Genomic DNA, 12,133 nt, shown 5'->3' with positions numbered 1-12,133 from the left:
TCCGAGCACAAATTCCTCTGAACATCAACATTTACAAGTTTCAGGCCTTTTAAAAAAATATTCTGCTTTTATATTCTTACAACCAAGGTGATTAACCTCACACTTTCCTACATTATAAGCCATCTCTTCCATCTACAGCCACCCCCCACCCCCCAGCTTGCATTCCCACCCAGCTTTGTATCATCAGCAACTTAGACATATTACTCTCAGTCGCTAAGTCAATAATATAGATTGTAAATGGCTAGGGTGCAGCACTGATCCTTGCAGCACTCCACTAGGAGGAGATGCTGGGAATGTCACTGGACTAGTAATCCAGAGGCCCAGGATAATGTTCTGGGGACATGGGTTCAAATCCCAACATGGCAGCTGGTGGAATTTAAGTTCAAATCGTAAAATCTAGAATATAGTTATGGTGACCATGAGAACTAACACTGATTGTCATAAAAACCCATCTAGTTGACTAATTAATGCCCTTTAGGCATGCCTACATGTGACTCCAGACCGACAGCAAAGTGACTGTCTCATAACTGCCCTCTGAAATGACTTGGGAAGCCACTCATTTCAGGGGCAATTAAGGATGGGTAACAAATACTGGCACATTCCATAAAAGAATTAGAAAATTCCCCATCTATCCCTACTCTCTGCTTCCTGTGCGTTCCTCCAACCATACTAATATGGGGTGGCACCTTATCGAATGCCTTTTGGAAACCCAAGTATACAACATCTACCATCTCCCCTTTATCTATCCTACTAGTTACATCCTCAAAAGACTCGAATAAATTTGTGAAACAGGATTTCCCTGTCATAGAACCATGTTGGCTTGTTCTAATCACACTATGCTTTTCTAAGTGCATTGTTAAGACTTCCTTCCACCATTCTGACTTGGAACTATATCGCTGTTCCTTCAATATCACTGTGTCAAAATCCTGGAACCCCCTTCCTAATGGTAGAATCACAGAATTGTAACAGGGCAGAAGGAGGTCATTCAGCCCATCATGTGCGCACCAGTTCTCCCAATAAGCAATTCACTGTGCTATTCCTTGCCTTCTGTCGTAACCCTGCACATTCACCATTTTCAGATAATAATCCAATTGCCTCTCGAATGCCTTAACTGAACCTGCCTCTGCCATACCCTCACGCAGCACATTCCACATCTGGCAATTCACTCCAAGGGGCACGGTGGGTGTACTGTACCAACACCGCATGGACTGCAGTGGTTCAAGAGAGTGGCTCGCCACTACCTTCTCAAAGGCAATTAGTGATTGGCAATAAATGCATGAAAATAATCAAAAGGTGCTGTTTAATGCCCTGTTTTTGAATGATAGCCACTTTGCAGAAATTAAATACAAATTTCAATTTAATGACAAAAATACAAAGGGCTGAGTCAGTGAACATAGGAAATTGGAGCAGAAGGCCATTCAGCCCCTTGAAACTGCTCTATCAATCAAACAGATCCACCTCAATGCCATCTTCCCAGACTATCCCCATATCCCTTTATTTAATATCTAGAATTCTATCAAGCGATGCCTTGAAAATATTCATAAGCATCACAACGGAACAATGCATTCCCCCTCCCAGCACCCCCCCCCCCAAACCCCAAACTCAACACCAACCACCCCACCAACCCCCAACCCCAAACTCAACCCCCAGACCCAACCCCAAACTCAACACCAACCACCCCGCCAACCCCCAACCCCAAACTCAACACCAACCCCCAACCCAAACTCAACACTAACCACCCCGCCAACCCCCAACCCCAAACTCAACACCAACCCCCAACCCAAACTCAACACTAACCACCCCGCCAACCCCCAACCCCAAACTCAACACCAACCCCCAACCCAAACTCAACACTAACCACCCCGCCAACCCCCAACCCCAAACTCAACATCAACCCCCCCCACCTCAAAACCAAACCCCAAACTCAACATCAACCCCCCTCACCTCAAAACCAAACCCCAAACTCAATATCAACCCCCCCAACACCAAACCCCTAACCCAACACCCCCAAACCCAAACCCAAAACCCCACCCTCCACCAAACCCCAACCCCAACCCCCCTAGAGGCCCCGCGGGCCCCCACACCCAACAGAGACCTTGTGCCCCCGACCCCCCCAAGAAGACCTCATCCCGCAAAGCCCAGTGCCCCCCGCCCACCGGGCCGGTCACCCCCTCCCCCTGGTTAGTGACCACCGCCCGTTGCCCCTGGTTACCACCCTCCCCTCCCCGGGTTTCCCGTTGCCCCTGGTTACCCCCCTCCCCGGGTTTCCCGTTGCCCCTGGTTACCGGCTCCTTACCCGCTCCTTCAGATTCGCCCCGAAGTCGGGAAAGTTTGAGGGACCGCGCGCCTGCGCAAACCGAGTGGCCCCGCCCGCCCCTGGAGGTGGATCTGCGCATGCGCGGCGCCATTTCACCCGCCGGGTGACGGAACCCGGGAGAATCCGGGTCCATCTCGAAGACGCCCCCCACAATCGGGACCTTCTGTAACCCCCCCCCCAATCCGGACCGTCCGTAACCCCCCCCAATCCGGACCGTCCGTAACCCCCCCCAGTCCGGACCGTCCATAACCCCCCCCAACCCGGACCGTCCGTAACCCCCCCCAACCCGGACCGTCCGTAACCCCCCCCCAGTCCGGACCGTCCGTAACCCCCCCCAATCCGGACCGTCCGTAACCCCCCCCCAGTCCGGACTGTCCGTAACCCCCCCCAACCCGGACCGTCCATAAACCCTCCCCAGTCCGGACCGTCCGTAACCCCCCCCAGTCCGGACTGGCCGTAACCCCCCCCCCAATCCGGACCGTCCGTAACCCCCCCCAACCCGGACCGTCCATAAACCCTCCCCAGTCCGGACCGTCCGTAACCCCCCCCAACCCGGACCGTCCGTAACCCCCCCCAATCCGGACCGTCCGTAACCCCCCCCAACCCGGACCGTCCATAAACCCTCCCCAATCCGGACCGTCCGTAACCCCCCCCAACCCGGACCGTCCATAAACCCTCCCCAGTCCGGACCGTCCGTAACCCCCCCCAACCCGGACCGTCCGTAACCCCCCCCAATCCGGACCGTCCGTAACCCCCCCCCAATCCGGACCGTCCGTAACCCCCCCCCAATCCGGACCGTCCGTAACCCCCCCCAATCCGGACCGTCCGTAACCCCCCCCCCAGTCCGGACTGTCCGTAACCCCCCCCAACCCGGACTGTCTGTTATCTCCCCCCAAACCCGGACTGTCCGTAACCCCCCCCAACCCGGACTGTCTGTAAACTCCCCCCAAACCCGGACTGTCCGTAAACTCCCCCCAAACCCGGACTGTCCGTAAACTCCCCCCAAACCCGGACTGTCCGTAAACTCCCCCCAAACCCGGACTGTCCGTAAACTCCCCCCCAAACCCGGACTGTCCGTAAACTCCCCCCCAACCCGGACTGTCCGTAAACTCCCCCCCCAACCCGGACTGTCCGTAAACTCCCCGCCAACCCTGACCGTCCGTAAACTTCCCCCCCAACCCGGACCCTCCATTAACTTACCCCCAACCCGGACCGTCCGTAACCCCCCCCAACCCGGACCATCCGTAACCCCCCCCCCAACCCGGACCTTCCGTAACCCCCTCCAATCCGGACTGTCCGTAACCCCCCCCAACCTGGACCGTCCATAAACTTCCCCCCAACCCGGACCGTCCGTAACCACCCCCCCCCAACCCGGACCGTCCATAAACTTCCCCCCCAACCCAGACCGTCCGTAACCCCCCTCCCAACCCGGACTGTTCGTAAACTTTCCCCCCAACCCAGACTGTCCATAACCCCCCCAACCCGGACGGTCCATAACCCCCCCAATCCGGACTGTCCGTAACCCCTCCCATCCGGACCGTCCGTAACCCCCCACAATCCGGACCGTCCGTAACCCCCCCACAATCCGGACCTTCCGTAACCCCCCCCCCCAATCCAGACCATCCATAAACCCCCCCAATCCAGACCGTCCGTAACCTCCCCTAAATCCGGACCGTCCGTAACCCCCCCCCCCAACCCGGACTGTCCTTAACCCCCCCGGACTGTCCGTAAACCCCCCCCAAAACCCGGACTGTCCTTAACGCCCCCCCCCAGGACTGTCCGTAAGCCCCCCCACAAAACCCGGACTGTCTTTAACCCCCCCCAGGACTGTCCGTAAGCCCCCCCACAAAACCCGGACTGTCCGTACCCACCCCCCCCAATCCGGACTGTGTGTAACTCCCCCCCCGCCCCTCAAATCCGGACTGTCCGTAACCCCTCCTCCAACCCGGACTGTCCGTAAACTCCCCCCCAACCCGGACTGTCCGTAAACTCCCCCCCAACCCGGACTGTCCGTAAACTCCCCCCCAACCCGGACTGTCCGTAAACTCCCCCCCAACCTGGACTGTCCGTAAACTACCCCCCAACCCGGACTGTCTGTAAACTCCCCCCCAACCTGGACTGTCCGTAAACTACCCCCCAACCCGGACTGTCTGTAAACTCCCCCCCACCCTGGACTGTCCGTAACCCCCCCAACCCGGACTGTCTGTAAACTCCCCCCCAACCCGGACTGTCCGTAAACTCCCACCCACCCTGGACTGTCCGTAAACTACCCCCCAACCCGGACTGTCTGTAAACTCCCCCCCACCCTGGACTGTCCGTAAACTCCCCTCCTGGACTGTCCGTAAACTACCCCCCAACCCGGACTGTCTGTAAACTCCCCCCCCAACCCGGACCGTCCGTAAACTCCCCCCCAACCCGGACTGTCTGTAAACTCCCCCCCAACCCGGACTGTCTGTAAACTCCCCCCCAACCCGGACTGTCCGTAACCCCCCCAACCCGGACTGTCTGTAAACTCCCCCCCCAACCCGGACTGTCCGTAAACTCCCCCCCAACCCGGACTGTCTGTAAACTCCCCCCCACCCTGGACTGTCCGTAAACTCCCCCCCAACCCGGACTGTCTGTAAACTCCCCCCCACCCTGGACTGTCCGTAAACTCCCCTCCTGGACTGTCTGTAAATTCCCGCCCCGGTCTGTCCATAACACCAGCACCCGGAGCGTCCGTAAACCGCCCCCCCCCCGGGCTGTCAGTAAACTCTCCTTCATCACCCAGACTGTCCGTACAGCCTCCCCCTCCCCCAGACTGACCGTACAGCCTCCCCCTCCCCCAGACTGACCGTACAGCCTCCCCCTCCCCCAGACTGACCGTAAAGCCTCCCCCACCCCCAGACTGTCCGTACAGCCTCCCCCTCCCCCAGACTGTCCATACAGCCTCCCCCTCCCCCAGACTGACCGTACAGCCTCCCCCTCCCCCAGACTGACCGTACAGCCTCCCCCTCCCCCAGACTGTCAGTGAACTCTCCTTCGTCACCCAGATTGTCTGTATACTCTCCCTTATCACCAACATTGCCTCCAACCCTCTGACAGGGTCAGTACTGAGAGAGTGCTGCACTGTCACTGACCCCGCGACAATGCAGCCCTCCCTCAGTACTGACCTTCTGACAGTGCAGCACTCCCTCCACTGCTGTGAGGCATCAGCCTGCATTATTTAATGAAATCTCTGCATGCTGCTTAAACTTCCAAAACTCTGACTCAGAGCTGAGAGTGTTCCCCACTGAGCAATGGCTCATAGCTGTGATGAAATCCCCAGCTGCAAACTCACACTAACACCTGCCAGCAGGCATAGCTACGCTTAGATGGAAGCCGTACACTAGGCACAGCTGTCAGGGTTGGGAATAAATGCCAGGTCTGAGGTTTATTTCAGCCATGAAGCACATTCCTGAGGGGCTAATAACATAGTTTCAAACAGATATCTGTGCCTGTCAGGTGTGAAACATTGAATGGTTCCAGCACACAAGGAGGATACTTGGCCCATCATGTCCATACCAGTTCTCTGCTGCAGCAAATCACCTCGTTCCACTTTCTTGCCTTTTCCCCATAGCCCTGCAATTTTTTTCTTCAGAGAATGATCCGATTCTCTTTTGAAAGCCACAATCAAACCTGCCACCCACCACCACACACTCAGGCAGTGCCTTCCAGACCTGATCCATTCACTATGTAAAGATCCTTTTCCTCATGTCACCTTTTGTTGTTTTGTCATCGACCTTAAATCGTAAATAGGGGCTATTATTTAAAATGAATAATTTAAATAACACATGGTGGAATTTCAAAGCACCCTCGCCCCCAATGGGAACAGTTTCTCTGTATCTACTCCGTTAAGTCCCTTCAAGATTTGAACACCTTTACCAAATCTGCTCTCAACATTCTCTTCAAAGGACACAGAAGAATTAGGAGCAGGAGTTGGCCATTCGGCCCATTGAGCCTGCTCCGCTGTTCAATCCGATCATGGTTGATCTAACCGTGACCTTAACTCCACTTCCCTGCCTGCCCCCCCAAACCCTTGACTCTCTTGCAGATCAAAAATCTGTTTGGAACTACCCCGACTTCTCCAATCTATCCTTGTTACTGTGTTTTGTGTTGAAGGTTCTGAGGAACAAAATCTGGTGGATCAAGGACTGTATAGCGGTAATGCGAGTAATCATGTTGCACAGGACAGTGAGGTCCATGGACTGATAGAACGGGGGTGAAACACTGGAGAGTACGAAAGTGGTGCAAGTTCTAATAGTGGGTTTGGATGTGCCTCTTTCATCAGAAAACAATCATGGACCAGAGGTGGAGGGAGATCTCACAGTAAGAGTCCCAACAGACATAAAAGTGCAAGTAGAGGCCACAGCTCCAATAGATTATTAAAGAAATAAAGGTCACAGAACAGACTGAACAAAAATAAAAGTATATTCTGGACAGGTCCCAGCAGATTGCTGCAAATGTAACACCTCCATTCAAGAAAGATGGGGGCAGAAAGCCTGAAACTATAGGCCAGTCAGCTTAACATCTGTCATTGGGAAAATGCTGGAATCCATTATGAAGGAAGTAGCAGCAGGACAATTAGAAAATCATGATTTTTAAGGCAGTGTCAACATGGTTTTGTGAAAAGGAAATCATAGAGTCATAGTCGTTTACGGCACAGACAGAGGCCATTTGGCCCATCAAGTCAATGCTGCCTCCCCACAGAGCAATCCAGTCAGTTCTACCCCTCTGCTCGATTCCTGGAGCCCTGCAAGTTTATTTGCTTCAAGTGCCCATCCAATTGCCTTTTAAAGTCATTGATTGTCTCTGCTTCCACCACACTAGCCTCGTAGGCAGTGAGTTCCAAGTCATTATCACTCATTGTGTAAGAAGCTCCTCCTCACAATGCCCCTGTATCTCTTGCCAAAAATTATAAATCTGTGTCCTCATAGTCCTTGTACCATCAGCCAATGGGAAGAGTAATTCTTTGTCTACCTTATCCAAACCTGTCATAATCTTGTCCACCTCTATCAAATCTCTCCTCTTCTCCTTTCCTCCAAAGAGGAAAACCCCAGCTTCTCTGACCTAACATTGTAACTAAAATTCCCCATCCCTGGAACTGATCTGGTAAATCGCGTCTGCACTCTTTCAATGTTTGACTAATTTATTCAAGTTCTTCGAGAATGTAACAAGCAGAGTGGACAAAGGGGAACCAGTAGATGTGGTGTATTTGGATTTCGAAAAGGCATTTGTAAAGGTCCCACATAAAAGATTACTGCGCAAGATAGGAGCTCATGGTGTTGGCGTGATATATTATCATATATGGAGGATTGGCTAACTAATATGAAACAGAGAATCATGATAAATGGGTCATTTCAGGTTGGCAAACTGTAACTAGTGGAGTTCCAAAGGGATCAGTGCTGGGGCCTCTGATATTTACATTCTGTACTGATGACTTGGATGAAGATACTGACTGCATTGTGGCCAGATTTGCTGCCGGTATAAAAATAGGTAGGAAACCAAGTTGTGAGGAGGATGCAAAGAGTCCGCAAAGTGATTTGGATAGGTTTAGTGAGAGGGCAAAAATTTGGAGGATGGAGTATAGTGTGGGAAAATGTTAACTTTTCCATTTTGGCAGGAAGAATAGAAAAGCAGAATATTATTTAAATGGAGAGAGATTGCAGAATGCTGCGGTGCAGAGATCTCAATGTCCTGGTACATGAATCACAAAAAGTTACCATGATTAAGGATTGCAGTTTTCACAGAATATTGATCCCCAAAACACCAGTTAAAAGTTTAGTAATAAAATTGTGATTTGTCCTCACCAGCCCATTCCCTATTCCTCAATGCCTCCTTCTTACCACTAGGGGGTGGTGAATGGGAGACGGTTAGGGTTGGGAGGGGGAGATGAGTGGGAGGGAATAAGGGTGAAGGTTAAGGTCGGGGGGGGTGATGGTGAGCAGGAGGGAGTAAGGGTTAAGGTTAGGGTTGGGAAGGGGCGGTGAGTGGGAGGGAGTAAGAGTTAGGTTAGGGTCGGGAGTGGGCGGTGAGCAGGAGGGAGTAAGGATTAGGGTTAAGATCAGGACAGGGGGGTGAGTGGGAGGGAGTAAGAGTTAGGGTTAGGGTTGAGAGTGGGTGGTGAGCAGGAGGCAGTAAGGTTTAGGGTCGGGAGTGGGAGGAGTAAGAGTTAGGGTTAAATACAGAAGGGGCCGGTGAGCAGGAGGGAGTAAGGGTTAAAAACAAAAAAACTGCGGATGCTGGAAATCCAAAACAAAAACAAAAACAGAATTACCTGGAAAAACTCAGGGTTAGTTTAGGCTTGGGAAGGGATGATGAGCAGGTGGGTGTTAGGGTTAGGGTTAGGGTCAGGAGAGGGCGGTGAGCAGGAGGGAGTAAGGGTTAGGTTAGGCTTGGGAAGGAATGGTGAGTAGGAGGGAGTAAGGGTTAGGGTTAGAGTCAGGAGTGGGTGGTGAGTAGGAGGGAGTAAGGGTTAGGGTTAAGGTTGGGAAGGGGTGGTGAGCGGGAGGGAGTAAGGGTTAGGTTAGGGTTGGGACTGGGTGGTGAGAGGGAGGTGTCAGGAACAGGGTGGCGAGCAGAATGCAGTAAGTGGGGGGCAAACATTCAACACACACACAGCAATGACAGCAGCGGTGAAAGAAACTGCACAGGGGCCGGTGGACGGTGTGTTGCTGACTTCCTGTTTCAGTTTGGTGTCAGAAGATACAATGATCACAGAAAGTCAATATGCTGGTACAGCTAGTAATTAGGAAGGCAAACAGAATGTTGGACTTTATTGTAAAAGGAATGGAGTATAAAAGTAGAGAAGTCGTGCTACAATTGCACAGGATGTTGGTGAGACCACACCTGGAGTATATTGTACAGTCTTGGTCTCCTTACTCAAGGAGTGACATACTTGCATTGGAGACGGTTCAGAGAAGGTTCACTCGACTGATTCCAGGGATGAAGATGTTGTCTTCTGAGGAAAGATTGAGGAGGTTGAGCTTATACTCATTGGAGTTTAGAAGAATGAGAGGTGATCTCCTTGAAACATATAAGATTCTGAGGGGGCTTGACAGGGTAGATGCTGAGAGAATGTTTCCCCTCGTGTGAATCTAGAACTACAGAGCAGAGTTTAAAAATAAGGGGTTTACCATTTCAGATGAGATGAGGGGCCATTAGTGTTTGGAATTCTCATCCCCAGAGAGCACTGGAGACTGGGTCATTGAATATATTCAGGGCCGAGTTACTCAGGTTTTTGATCTACAAGGGAGTCAAAGGTTATGGGGAATGGGTAGGAAAGTGGATTTAAGGCCGCAAACAGATCAGCCACTATCTTAATTGAATAGCAGAGCAGGTTCGTGTCGTGTCTTTATAATATAAAAAGCACAAATTTCTCATAAGAAATTATACAAACATGTGGGTACATTTATAATAAATAAAAACAGAAAATGCTGGGAAATCTCAGCAGGTCTGACAGCATCTGCGGAGAGAGAAACAGAGTTAACATTTTGAGTCCATATGACCCTTCTTCAGAGCTAAATAAAAGTAGAAATGTGATGAAATTTATACTGTTTAAGGAGGGGGTGGAGCAGATGAAGCTGGATAAGGCCACTGATGGGTGGGGGCTGAGGAGAGATTGACAAAGATGTCTTGGACAAAAGGGTGTTAATGGTAATGGTAAGGACTAAAGGAGGTGCTGATAGTGGCATAAAGGTCAGAAAACAGATTGTGTTAATAGCAAAACAAGGGTAAGCACTCTGCGAAAGAACAACATGAAACAAGTAACAGATAGCCCTTTTGGGGGTGGGGTGGGGGAGGGGACAGTGGTTGGAGAAAAAGGATGGGGAAAAGGATTAAACAAGGGGATAAAACAATGAATAAATGAATAAAAATGAAATTAAGTGGATAAAAAAATTAATAAAGGGGACTAAAAAGGGGTGAAGATAGAGGAAAGAGTTCATGGTTAAGTCCGGAAGGCTGTAAAGTGCCTAGTCGGAAGATGAGGTGTTGTTCCTCCAGTTTGCGTTGAGCTTCACTGGAACAATGCAGCAAGCCAAGGGCGGACATGTGGGCAAGAGAGCAGGGTGGAGTGTTGAAATGGCAAGCGACAGGGAGATCTGGGTCATGCTTGTGGACAAACCGAAGGTGTTCCGCAAAGCGGTCACCCAGTCTGCGTTTGGTCTCTCCAATGTAGAGGAAAGTGCATTGGGAGCAGCAAGTGCAGTAGACTAAATTGAAGGGGGTGCTACTGAAGCACTGCTTCACCTGAAAGGAGTGTTTGGGCTCTTGGACGGTGAGGAGGGAGGAGGTAAAGGGGCAGGTGTTGCACCTTCTGTGATTGCATGGGGAGGTGCTGTGGGAGGGAGATGAAGTTTTGGGAGTGTTGGAGGAGTGGACCAGGATGTCCCGAAGGGAACAGTCCCTATGGAATGCCAACGGGGGCAGGGGGGGGAGATGTGTTTGGTGGTGGCATCAAGCTGGAGTTGGCGGAAATGGTGGAAGATGACCCTTTGAATGTGGAGGCTGGTAGGGTGATAAGTGAGGACAAGGGGGACCCTTTCATGATTCTGTGAGGGAGAGGAAGGTGTGAGGGCAGAGGTGAGGAAGATGGGTCACGGTTGAGGGCCCTGTCAACCACCGTGGGTGGGAAACTTCAGTCAAGGAAGAAGGAAGACCTGTCAGAGGAACTGGTTTGGAAAGTGGCATCATTAGAACAGATGCGAAGGAACTGAGAGAATGGGATGGAGTCCTTACAGGAAGCGGGGTGTGAAGAGCTGTAGTCGAGGTAGCTGTGGAGGTTGGTGGGCTTGTAATGAATATTAGTGGACAGTCTATCACTAGAAATGGCGACAGAGAGGTCAAGGAAGGGAAAGGGAAGTGTCAGAGATGGACCATGTGAAGATGTTTGGAAGCAAAATTGATAAAAATTTTTCCAGGTCCAGACGAGGGCATGAAGCAGCACCGAAGTAATCATTGATGTCCCGGAGAAAGAGTTGTGGGAGGGGCCCTGAGTAGGACTGGAACAAGGAATGTTCCATATACCCCATAAAAAGACAGGCATAACGGGGGCCCAAGTGGGTACCCATAGCCAATTTGGAGGAAATGCGACAAGCTTAAGGAGAAAATGTTCAATGAGAGAACAAATTCAGCCAGACGGAGGAGAGTAGTGCTGGATGGGGATTGTTTGGGCCTCTGTTCAAGGAAGAAGCAGAGAGCCCTCAGACCATCCTGGTGAGGGATGGAGGTGTAGAGGGATTGGACGTCCATGGTGAAGAGGAGGCAGTTAGGGCCAGGAAACTGGAAATTGTTGATATGACAGAGGGCATCAGAGGAATTGCGGATATACGTGGGAAGAGACTGGACAAGGGGAGACAGAATGGGGTCAAGATAGGAAGAAATTAATTCCATGGGGCAGGAACAGGCTGACACAATGGGTCTACCAGGATAGTCCTGTTTGTGGATTTTGGAAAGGAGGTAGAAGCGGACTTTTTATTTGGTCTAGACATATGGGAACATTTACACAGGGTAAGAAGTAGTGTGATCAATATTCCACTTCTCGCACATATCCTGAAAAGGCTTACCAATAAATTGCAGCCCGTTATCCGTAACGATCTCTCTAGGTGCACTGAATAAACTGAAAATAGACATGGAATGTGCACGACAGTTGTGCTTGATGCAGTGCACAATTGTCGAATAATGGGATACCTGGTAAAGTAGCTGATGAGTTTGAAGTTAGTGCCATGAACATGAAAGAGGTTGGATGTAATTTTGGACCAAGGATGGGTAGGAACTTCATGCAGAATGAATGGTGCT

The 12,133-nt window shown here is 51.3% G+C and overlaps 1 protein-coding gene across 1 annotated transcript in view; it reads right to left on the bottom strand.

Annotated features, from left to right (window-relative positions):
* ilk (integrin-linked kinase) overlaps window positions 1-2,375 on the bottom strand; it is an 88,839-nt gene extending 86,464 nt beyond the window's left edge. The window contains exon 1 of the mRNA XM_041199782.1: window positions 2,297-2,375. The gene's annotated coding sequence lies outside the window, so the exon portion shown is untranslated. The remainder of the gene's footprint in view (window positions 1-2,296) is intronic.
* Window positions 2,376-12,133: the final 9,758 nt, after the last annotated feature.

This window comes from Carcharodon carcharias, chromosome 11 (assembly GCF_017639515.1).
Source record: "Carcharodon carcharias isolate sCarCar2 chromosome 11, sCarCar2.pri, whole genome shotgun sequence".
NCBI classification, from domain to species: Eukaryota; Metazoa; Chordata; class Chondrichthyes; order Lamniformes; family Lamnidae; genus Carcharodon; species Carcharodon carcharias.
Note: the sequence above shows the minus strand (reverse complement) of the source record. Positions and strands in the feature narration are given on the sequence as shown.